Genomic DNA, 12,092 nt, shown 5'->3' with positions numbered 1-12,092 from the left:
TATAGCACTTTGCCAGCTATAACCTAGTTCTGCCTCTGGTAGAGTTGTTTCTCTGGTCCCCCACACATTGTGGAAGGATGAGTTTCCCTCAGTGGTAATGTGTGCAGTGAAGCCTCTATCTGGGGAGCGTAGATTTCTATTAGAGCCATAAATCATGTTAGTGGGAGAGGAGGGTGGACAGGGGGAGGTGGAGGGTGGACACGGGGAGGTGGAGGGGGGCTCAGGGTCGTAAATCTCATTACCTGAGACTGTTGCTCCCCGTTCTCAATCACTCCCATTATCAGCTGACCTTGACCAGCAGCGCAGACACTTACACTCAATCAGGCCTCGGGGAGATGTATGTTTGCGTGTGTTGTGAGTGTGTTGTGCATGTGTGTGTAGTGAGAAAATGTCAGAAAGCATACAGTGCCATCAGAAAGTATTCACATCACTTGACTTTTTCCACATTTTGTTGTGTTACAGTCTGAATTTAAATTGAGATGTTTCGTCACTGGCCTACACATATCTGGACTGTATATCTGACTAGGCCAGGGTCGTTTAGCCTCCATACACTATATCCATTAGTTGCAATGTGTCCATGATATTCGTGATCTCCGTAAGTGCATGAGGGTGATAGTTTATAGTGTGATTTCCTTTACGTTCCACTGAAGTACTTAAAGGTGGGTCCCCTGCGGGACAGTTGAGCTAATGTAGTCTAATGCGATAAACAAGTATTTGATACACTGCCGATTTTGCAGGTTTTCCTACTTACAAAGCATGTGCTTTCTAACCTACATTTACCTATGATAAAAAATTACAGACCTCTACATGCTTTGTAAGTAGGAAAACCTGCAAAATTGGCAGTGTATCAAATACTTGTTCTCCCCACTGTATATTCCCCTACATTCCTTTCGCATTTCCACAAACTTCAAAGTGTTTCCGTTCAAACGGTATCAAGAAAATGCATATCCTTGCTTTAGAGCCTGAGCTACAGGCAGTTAGATTTTGAACATTTTAGGCGAAAATTTTTTAAAAAAGGGGCTGATCCTTAAGAGGCCGATCCTTAAAACCAATTTTTTTTATAGTGTCTCGTCACAACAAAATGTGGAAAAAGTCAAGGGGTTGAATACTTTCTGAAGACACCGTATATTAAGTGTAGGGGGGTTTATGTGTTAGTCTTGTGCAGGTTGTCATACAGATTAGCTGTTACGATGCTCATAATGTCAGTGGTGCGATTGGATCTGGACATGAATGTGTTTCTGCATTTCCACATACTGTATGTTGCGTTTAGTTCTTTGATAGATTTTTTTGTCTTCGCACTACAATCCTCTCTAGCCTACTATCTCCATCTGTCGTCTTTGTTGGACCTCTCTGACCTTTTCTCAGTCTCTGTCCTGTGCTGTTTGCTTTTCTCAGAGTGGAGTTGCAGCTCTGTGGCGTTGCCCTTGGTTTCTCTGTTGTTAGAGCACTCCTGCCATCAATCTAACAGTGGGGAACACTGACCAAATGAATGTCAGGATTCCAAAAAGAGCAGAGAAGCCAGTCTTGTGTTTCTTACACACATGCACACACACACACACACACACACACACACACACACACACACACACACACACACACACACACACACACACACACACACACACACACACACACACACACACACACACACACACACACACACACACACACACACACACACACACACACCACAGGAGGCTGCTGAATGGAGGATGGCTCATAATAATGCCTGGAATGGAGTGAATGGAATGGCATCAAACACTTGGAAACCAATGTGTTTAATGTATTTGATACCATTCCACCACTTCCGCTCCAGCCATTACGACAAGCCCATCCTTCCCAATTAAGTCAACCTCCTGTGAAACACACACTCACACACACGCACACACAGATCTGTATTCGCAAACCCAATCTCTCTATTTTTCTCCCCGCTGTTGGCTACTTTACGTCCTCTTTCGAGCACACAACAATCAATTACCAGGTGCAGGCAAACCGAACTGCAAGTTCACTTAGAATGTTAATGCTGTATCCGGGGTGTTGACTACATTCAGACAACATACCCTGCAAGCTGTCCACCAACAATGTCATTGGATATTGAGGCAAAACAACACCTATCCTAACAATACACCTTCACAACATTTTTTGTAAACCTGCAGTGCGGTATATGTTTTTGGGCTACAGTCACCTAGAGCGGGCGCACACACACACACACACACACACACACACACACACACACACACACACACACACACACACACACACACACACACACACACACACACACACACACACACACACACACACACACACACAGGTCTCGGAACAGGTCTCGTTAAAGGCCCCTGCGGGGTCAGAGTGCACCGTACCCAGGCCACCACCTAGCCATCCCACAATCCCCTGGGGCCTCAGCACAAACACAACAAATCACTGCACAACGCCTGCTGCCGGCATCCTAATGCCTGGATCTTTACACTTCAAAAACACAATTATGCTAATGCCAGGAATCATTTGCCATTCTGAGTCTGATTTAATTCACCCTTTTAGCGAGGAAAGCTAATTAGAGGGTTTAATTAACATTTGCGACACAAACCGAGAATGGGGCGGTGAGCCTGTCGATCGTAGAGAGCAACTGGCACTACTGAAGACGAAGGAAGAGAGAGAGAGAGAGAGGTCTGAAACCCATGCAGATGAGGAGAGGGAGCGCCATAGGGAGCACTAAGTGAAGCTCCTCCATCCGTCTGCCAGGGAATCAGAGCACTGTCTTGTGAAATCTACTGCTGCAATGGTTTGGTAAATATTACAGTGTGATTCAGTGTGTGACATGTCAGTCACACACCTTAATGGAGTGTTAAAGGCCCCACAGTAGTAGCTGTGTAACACATCGGCTGGAGTCATCACAATGACACCCGACGATCCTGGCTGAAGCTAGTCATCAACGAGATTAGGGAATTTGACAGGAGCGAGAATGGCACACCTTTGTATGCAGTGCACTCCTCTCAGCCTGGGGCAGGAGAACACTTTCACCTTCGTCTTCATGACACAGAGCAGCTCCTCGTCTCCTCCACCTGGAAGGACAATCATAAAGAATACATTAATGAAGGACTAACGTCACTCTCTCTCTCTTTTTTTTGACATGACCAATAGAGGTCTTCAACATCAAACCTAAAACCAACTTGACACTGGCTCAAGATGTGTCACTTTGGGCACATTTTCATATGGTACTCTTAGAAAAAAGGGTTCCAAAAGTTTTTTTGGGCTGTCCCCATAGGAGAGCCCTTTTGGGTTCTATGTAGAACCCTCTTTAAAAAGGTTCTGTCTAGATCCAAAAAAGGTTATTTAAAGGGTTCTCCTATAGGGACACCTGAATAACTCTTTTAGGTTCTAGATAGCACTTTTGTTTCCAAGAGTGTCAGGTGATGCTCTGTCAACACCACAGCCCAGAGACGAACAACAGCAGGAATATCATCAGCTATGAAGTGAATCACTGTAGTGATTGACTTCAACAGTGTGTCATTTTGATAAGACTTGCTGGGGTCTCGCTATCTGGCGAAACACGGTTTTTATATGAAGTCAATCACCGGCATTCATCCCCATTTTCAAAGAACTGTGAACATGAAGGCAATGGGAGAAAAAGAACTCTGATAACTTCAATCGACAGTCTGCACCATGCAACGCTCATTAAAAAACAATACGAGCCTAGAGGAATAGAACAGCGGCAACAACGGTGGTATACCAGGGTGGTTGGATGTGAGGGCTTTGTAGTGAACCTGATTAGAGGGAAATTGCTTTCTAACGCTCTCAGGGTCTGCCTCCCCGAGTGGCAAAGCTCTTGTCAGCGGTAAAGGTAGAGTTTCAGAAACTATTCTGTCAGTCAGAGATACCCAACATGAGGTGATGCTCCTGAACATGTCTGCTGGAGAACAAAGAACGAGGAGGTTCTGATGATGCCTAACAGGATGACGGGTTAAATGGCTGTTGAAGAAGGGGACTTTGTTGGAGTTCATATCCGCTTGATAGGGTCGATGTTTCACTTGACACCAACGTAGGCAATCCATGTCACCTCGACCATCTGGGAGGTTTCCTCCAATGAGCCTCAACTCCTCGACTCGCAAATAACTACAAAATATTCCAGATCCTGGTGGTCTAACGTAACTGACAATTCTTCAGAATTTTTTTTTTTGGGGGGGGGGGCAACTTGGGCTATCAAGTTAAGTTCAGTTAATTAAAATGCAAGTCAAAAGAGTGTTTGGTTGATGTTTGATTGATGTCGTAATTAAACTGAGTGAGCACTCGGACCCGTGTCTGTAATGCATTCGTGTCTTTGCATTCGTTAGACTGTGTCGACTAGTCTCTAGACAGGAGATATGTCAGTGACTGAGCCAGGACAGGAATCCCATGGCAACACTCATCCCACACGATCGATAACCACTGTGACAACCGCCGCATCCGCCTCGCCTCGCCCCGTGGTCGCAGTCCACAGAACAAGCCATCCTGGGGCCTGAGACTGACGATAACTGCCCCTGAGAGGCAGCTTAATTTACGACCAGAGTACCAAGATTGAGGCACCCCCATCCACTACAGCCGCCCCCACAAACGACCTGCCTCCAGTGGGGCTTAGCCTGATGCTCACACCAGTCCTCCACGCTTGTCCACCCTCCAGTGTCTGTCTGTCTGTCTCTGTCTGTCTGTCTGTCTGTCTGTCTGTCTGTCTGTCTGTCTGTCTGTCTGTCTGCCATTTAACATGGCTAATATGCAACATAGCTCAGGTTAAAGTACCTACCCTGGAGGAGTCTGGGTAATCAAACTGTCATTTTCTGTGTTAGAATGGACGTCACATAGGGCAGATAAGAAGACTCCATTTTAAAGTGTAAACAGGAAGGAGAAATTAATATATCCCTCACCTCGATTAACTCGACTGCCCAAGTGTGTCAGTCTGTCGGCCAAATGGAGCTATTCGTAGATGTTGTCCCATACCTCAGCCCCCACCACCACCCCCTACCCACCTACCCACGACCCCCCTGTCCTGTTCATCAGTGGAGGTTGATGAGCGATTGAAGACGCTCTGCCTCCATCTCTCTCCCAAGCCGTATCAATATTCATGGGGCTGTCGGGCGTGTGTGCGCTGCCTGTCTCGTTACCCTTTGATCCCACTGCGAAGGCTGTCGGAAGCCCAGCCGCACCAACAACACAGGCGGCGTTTGAAGTGAGGAGAGAACAGCTGCTCACATTGATCTCCAAACACTCTCTCTCTCTCTGCAGCACCCCCACACACATATAAAACACATACAAAACACATACGAAACACATACGAACACATACGTTCATTTCCACCCGCGGGCATGCACAGCTACGCATGAAGCAGATTGAGTCTGTGATGAAACATCAAACACAAGTGAACAACCTCTATGTAGACACCCCACTGTGCTAAACAGAGTAATAGAAACAGTACAGCCGTGACAAGTGCCCTGTTAATTTACTCTTCCATCATATTGTCACAAAGAACTAATCAACGAATTACCGTAGTTGCGTGGGGTCATTGCTGTATTTAAACACAGTAAAGAAAAAGCAGGAAAACTAGTTGCTCATAAATCATTTCGGTTTAGTTAATAGCAATGATATTATTCAGATCCCCTTAGATTCTCATTACAAATGCAAGTCCACATCTAAATATATTATATTTCACTTACTTCTTTATGCCCTTTCAACTTTGTAATATCTAGCAATTAAATTAAATAAAAATGGGAAGAGGTTGGCTCATTTGAACGTTGATTGGTTTGAAAGTAAATGTAAAAAAAAAAAGTAAATGTACATTTTTATTTGCAGTGATTGGTTATTTTAAATTCAACTCTCAATAGAGAGCCGACGTGTAGTCAGAAATAAGTCACCTCAGGTTGGTTCAGCCATTCCTACGGGGGAAATGGATGGGGAAAGAATAGTGTTATGCGATAAACGTCAAAAATAAGGTCTGTGGTAAACACAGGCTTAGGAGATCTTCTACGTTTTGTTCTATGAGATAATATCAGCCAGTTAACATGACCTTTCTGAATTATGAAGCATTTATGTGCTTTTTTTGATTACATAAATGCAAAAAAATTCACAAAACGTGGCGTTAGCTGATGAAGATTATCTCCTAGAATAAAATATATAAGATCTCTCAAGCCTGTGTTAACCACAGACCTTATTTTCGGTGTTTATTCAAAAACACCTAGAAAAACTCCATTAATTTCCCCACAGGCTTTGACCAACAAGCCATCCCTACAGTTAGATTTAGTGCCTACAAAAAGACGCCATTACTATCGCTCTCTATTGGAGTCAATTGTACACAAATTTCAACCTAGAATTGAAATAGGTCCCTGACTTCATTTGTAATTCTAACCAACCCAAACTATAATGAGAACATCTACAAAAAAACATGAATATTAGAATAATACATCTATTATAATACTGTTAAATTAGGTTTATTGTCAAATACAATCTGGAAATCAGGCAAATTAGTAGTATCAATACAATCAGTTATTACAGTGGATTAGAATGACATTATCCAGGCCAAGGGGTGTAATCAATATAACACACTATCAGACATTTATAAACCTGTAAACCTCATTAACTGTAGCCTCTGCATGACTCCATTTTATTTTATACTCAGTATGTTCTCATGCTCTCTTTATATCTTGTGTCATACCTCATAACATACACATCGGCAAATGATTGTTATGGACTACGTGCATAGAAACACATATTTCCCATTGTTGTAACCATTGGTTGTGGTGTTGGTTGGAATTGCTTCACAAAGACTGAACAAAAATAAGAGGTCAATCTAATTTGACAAGCCTAGAAACAAATCAAGGTTTTAGTTGAGAATACCCCATGAGAACATCCTATGAAAACATCCTATGAAAACACCCTATGAAAACACCCTATGAAAACACCCTATGAGAACACCCTATGAGAACACCCTATGAGAACACCCTATGAGAACACCCTATGAAAACACCCTATGAAAACACCCTATGAGAACACCCTATGAGAACACCCTATGAGAACAACCTGGGAGAACACCCAATGAAAACACCCAATGAAAACACCCTATGAGAACACCCTATGTGTTACGTAACTAGAAGTGGTGGGTGCGGAGTCAGGCGCAGAGAGCAGAGGTTTAAGGAAACCGTATTTATTCCGGTGAGAAAAGGTCATGCCAAAACAACAGGCGAATAAATGACCAGCCCAAAACAGGACACAAACAGTCCGGAAAAATACAAACAATACCATCCACAAAACAGAACAGAGAAACAAGCCCGCACAAAAGCAGGCAGGCATAACAGGCTTAAATAGCCCTAAACCAAACCCCAAACGAGAAACAGGTGAAACCAATAAGACATAACCAACAGAAAAGGAAAAGGGAATTGGTGGCAGCTAGTAGACCGGTGACGACGACCGCCTAGCACCGCCCGAACAGGAAGGGGAGCCACCTTCGGTGGAAGTCGTGACACTATGAGAACACCCTTTGAGAACACCCTATGCTGATTTTGTTCCAGTGACCAAATAACCTCAGTAAGTCTAGCTAGTTCATCAAATGAATTTTTCAATTCATGATCATATAATTGAATAAGCTAATTATTTCCCCTGGGCCCGGCTCGCTAAAGTAATAAGATGCACCATTTTCAGCCTTGTATGTGAATGTTAGATGATAAAACACAGCTATTTGTCTGACATTCTCGAGAGAAATTCAAGGACAAATCATGGGTCTCGATGCAAAATGTCTCTTTCACTGTTTTTGACAGCACCTTGAGTGTGCTTTGCATGTCAAAACGTATCTTTCACAGGGAGTGCTCACCAACTTGTGGTCACCAGATCACCCATGTAATATTGACTGCACAGTCCCATTCACTCAGAAGCAAAGCAGAGAGCTGTAAAACACATTTGACCTTTTCAAAAAGAGGGCATCGCAACAGTGCTATGGTAACCATGCTGGTAATATTAAATGTATTTTATCTACGACTGGAAATGCTCATGGAAAACAAGACAAGTACAAGTTCTTAACAACGCTCTTATCGCAAGAGAGTTGGACGAATAGGACAGGGCAAGGCGGGGGAAGGCGGGGCTACAGTAGTATACAAGGTTTACTAAAAATTTACTGTGTTGACCACACTCTTTTTTTTCAGTCTATAATACAGCCTGCTATGAACTGATGGTACAGTGAATCATGAGAAACGTATGGGGGAGAGGAGAAAGAATCAGCTCTGAGGAATACACCCCAGCTGGAAGTTAACCCTAAATGCAGACCTAGGATCAGCTCTCAGGAATACACCCCAGGTGGAAGTTAACCCGAAGTACAGACCTAGGATCAGCTCTGAGGAATACACCCCAGCTGGAAGTTAACACTAAGTACAGACCTAGGATCAGCTCTGAGGAATACACCCCAGCTGGAAGTTAACCCTAAGTACAGACCTAGGATCAGCTCTGAGGAATACACCCCAGGTGGAAGTTATCCCTAAATGCAGATCTAGGATCAGCTCTGAGGACTATTCCCCAGGTGGAAGTTATTCCTAAACTTACCCAGTGATCAGTGTGTTAAAAGCATCTTAACTCATTAATACAATATATGACACTTGGTTTGTTAAGATGTTAAATCGAGAATTACTGAAAAGCTGCTTTCAGATCAGCAGCTGCATCGTCCATTGCTCCCAGAGGGAGAGGTTGGAGATCGATACAGCCAATCTTCAGAATAATGTTAGCCACTTCCTAATGGCGCTAATGAAGAGAGCTGTCTACAGAGAGCGAGGAAAACCTTTCTCAAGGGACCCACATTTACCCATGATCACATTACGAGAGACAAGCAGTGAAACAGATGTGACAGATTGAGCAAACACACACCTAAATACACACACACATCTACACACACACTACAAACACACACCTAAATACAAACTCGTTACAAACACTCAGACAAACATAAGCCACGTGTGAGCCTGATACAAAATGACACAAAATCCTATATATGCATATCAAACTTTCCACTGTTTAAGCATACCTCTTAAAGAATTAGATTTAGAATTAGTTTCTCATTATGTTCATACAGTAACTCATGTGATAAGGCCTTTATAGCACTATATATAATACTCTCCCAAGGCACTGGCATCTTCAGTGCTCTTGTCTCTCTTCTGAACTTCAAATATGTGAATTGATTCCTTCCGTACAGCTATATTCAACATATTCCTCAGTGTTTACATGACCTTCACAAGACTAATGAGGTGCTTTTGTCCCAGCCTGATCACTAGAAATAGACTTCGATTTGAAAAGGTCCTGAGAACATCGATATCTGCCTTCCTCTGCGCTCGCCCAGCAATGGACACAAGCTCATGATGTTCAGAGCCGGAGCGCGCTGCTTCGACCACTGCGTCAGTTCACAATGCTCTAGCAGGCCGTGAGAATACTTGATGATAGTTGATGGAAACAGGGCATTGATATTTATTATGTTGTTTTATTCCTGCTCCAAGCCATAGCCCTAACCTTAACCACTCAGAAGTAATGCCTAAACTATTAACCTTAGAGTTGTTTCTGTTGTAACTCTGTAACCACACGGTATCAACCCATGTAGCCACGCAGAATTAATGCTTCAAAAATAGACATCCATAATATTCATCCATAATACGTTGAATTTTAAAGGGAAACTATGACATTTTGATCTATTTTGATCTTACCACTGAATTACACTGTGCTCTATGATGACTGTGGGATTGTGTTGGCAAATTATTTGACTGCTTGTAGAACAGTTTCATGACTATATTAAAATAAATAAATATCACTGTGATATAGGAACTTAAAATACTGACAATTCCATATATTTTTTCACAAAGTAAAATCACTGTCCATTTGGAAACCGCCACAAGGATTTTCTTGGACATATAGCTGGAGCTGATGAATACAAATAGAGAATAGAGCTGATGAATACAAATAGAGAATAGAGCTGATGAATAGAGCATACATGTACGTAAATTCATCCACACTTAGGTAGAACAACATGGAAGGATAGCAACCTGGCCGCAGGAGGACGGTCAATGTGAATAGCCTCACTGCTCAAATATGCACATTGGTTCATATTTTTCTGTCACTGCTCGACCAACTTTATGGTCGAGCAACGTATTTTACCTAAGACCACAAAGGCAACAACCACGTGGACTATTTTGTAGTATATGTTTAGTATTATATATAGCAGCATTCATCCTGTTCATATTAAAATGTACACAAAATATATCCACAATCTCACAGGTTATAAACCAGCAAGCATATCAGTTAGAAGTCAAATCAGTTCTCTCTTGGCTTAGAGATGCAGAGACACCGCTGACGTAATGTTCGAACTTACCATGTCTCTCTTGAACGCAACCCAACACAATAGCTGAAAATTATGCACTCTCACAAAACCTACTGTAAACCTCATGTAAACCTCATGTAAATCCAGTGTTTCCTTTGTTGTTGACGTAATGCAGTAAGTACAGACAATCTGCTCTTTTTTATTAGCCGACTCAAATTATCTCCTAAAAAGTGCACCTGGCAAACTTTCCTTTATGACACACTTGCACAAACACACACACACACACACGCGTGTGCACACACACACACATTCCTCCAACCTGCCATTGACTAGCCTGCTTAGTACTCTGTAGAGTTTGTCACTCCCTCGCTATAGAGCTAAGCATACAAGAGCCAGTCTGATCTGAGCTAAGTGTAGGCAGTCAGGACAGCTGAGGGACACAGTGGGAGCACTGCAGAGAGAGTAGAGCAGAGAGAGTACAGCGGAGACAATAGAGCAGAGAGAGTAAAGAGGAGAGAGTAGAGCAGAGAGAGTAGAGCGGAGAGAGTAGAGCGGAGAGAGTAGAGCGGAGAGAGTAGAGAGGAGAGAGTAGAGAGGAGAGAGTAGAGCGGAGAGAGTAGAGAGTAGAGCGGCGAGAGTAGAGCGGAGAGAGTAGAGAGGAGAGAGTAGAGCGTAGAGAACAGAACGGAGAGAGTAGAGCAGAGGGGTACATACCTACAAGCCTGTGCCGAGGCTGTGGAGTCGCAGTGGTGAGATTCATCTGGATGAGCAGGACGGATGGATGGATCAGTGCTCCTCAACGGCTCTCAGCTGAAGACTTGACATCCTTTAACGGGAGAGGAGCTGTTTCCTCTCTTCCCTCCCTCTCTCTGACTCGCTCCCCCACTCTCTCTGCCTTACACCTCGCTCCCTCCCTTCCCCTACTCCCCTCGTTCTCTCCTCCCCTCATTCTACCCTCTCTACACCCCCCCCTTTTCTAGCCAACTCTTTCTCTCTCTCCTACTCTGCCCACCTTTTTCTTTACTTGTCTCTCTCTCCATCCCTACACAACCCTACTCCTCTCAATCTTTAGAATCGCTTTTATCCCTATGAAATTCTGATGTTCTATGAATATTTGAGGATTATTTAAAGGTCCTGAATGAAGGGAGTTGACTAATTATCGCTTGTCCCTCTACATATGTAGGATGGAAACCATTTGTCCAGGCATGATTGTGTGTGGTTTAGGAACAATGAATTAAATATAGAAACAGGTTGAGGTGTGTGTGTGTGTGTGTGTGTGTGTGTGTGTGTGTGTGTGTGTGTGTGTGTGTGTGTGTGTGTGTGTGTGTGTGTGTGTGTGTGTGTGTGTGTGTGTGTGTGTGTGTGTGTGTGTGTGTGTGTGTGTGTGTGTGTGTGTGTGTGCGCGTACGTGCGTACGTGCGTGTGTGCGTGTGTGTGTGTAGGCTTATGGCCACTGTAGCAGTTGAATGGTAGAGTAGTGGAGTGGTCTCTTCACATACACAGAAACACACTCAGAGGATTGAGCTGATGATGGCAGAAAAGGTGAAGTGCTCTCCCTGCCATTATCAGTGCCAGAGGGAGAGCGGGTGAGATCATCCCTGGACTCTGACTGCAGTCGGTGTTCCACCTTCCACCCCCCTCTGTTTTGTGCTCTTCCCTTCACTACGAAAGAGAGCTCTCACACACTGCCTCATCCCCTGTTTCCATAGTGACTCTTTCCCCTCTCAGGCTCGGCATAATCAAGAGAAAAGGAGTGGGGAGGGGACTGGATTGTGGCGGG

General features: G+C 43.8%; 1 long non-coding RNA gene across 2 annotated transcripts in view; it reads right to left on the bottom strand.

The window, feature by feature from the left end:
* The window catches only part of LOC129838443 (uncharacterized), a 32,913-nt gene extending 21,703 nt beyond the window's left edge, over nt 1-11,210 (bottom strand). The window contains exons 1-2 of one of the 2 annotated variants that reach the window (XR_008756848.1): nt 11,031-11,210; nt 2,975-3,065 (exon numbers count right to left, since the gene is read on the bottom strand). This is a non-coding gene — a long non-coding RNA (uncharacterized LOC129838443). Of the gene's footprint in view, nt 1-2,974; nt 3,066-11,026 lie in introns of both variants that reach the window. The other variant, XR_008756847.1, reaches the window with a different exon arrangement.
* Between the last annotated feature and the right edge of the window lie 882 nt (nt 11,211-12,092).

The sequence above is a fragment of the Salvelinus fontinalis genome, chromosome 39, assembly GCF_029448725.1.
Source record: "Salvelinus fontinalis isolate EN_2023a chromosome 39, ASM2944872v1, whole genome shotgun sequence".
NCBI classification, from domain to species: domain Eukaryota; kingdom Metazoa; phylum Chordata; class Actinopteri; order Salmoniformes; family Salmonidae; genus Salvelinus; species Salvelinus fontinalis.
Note: the sequence above shows the minus strand (reverse complement) of the source record. Positions and strands in the feature narration are given on the sequence as shown.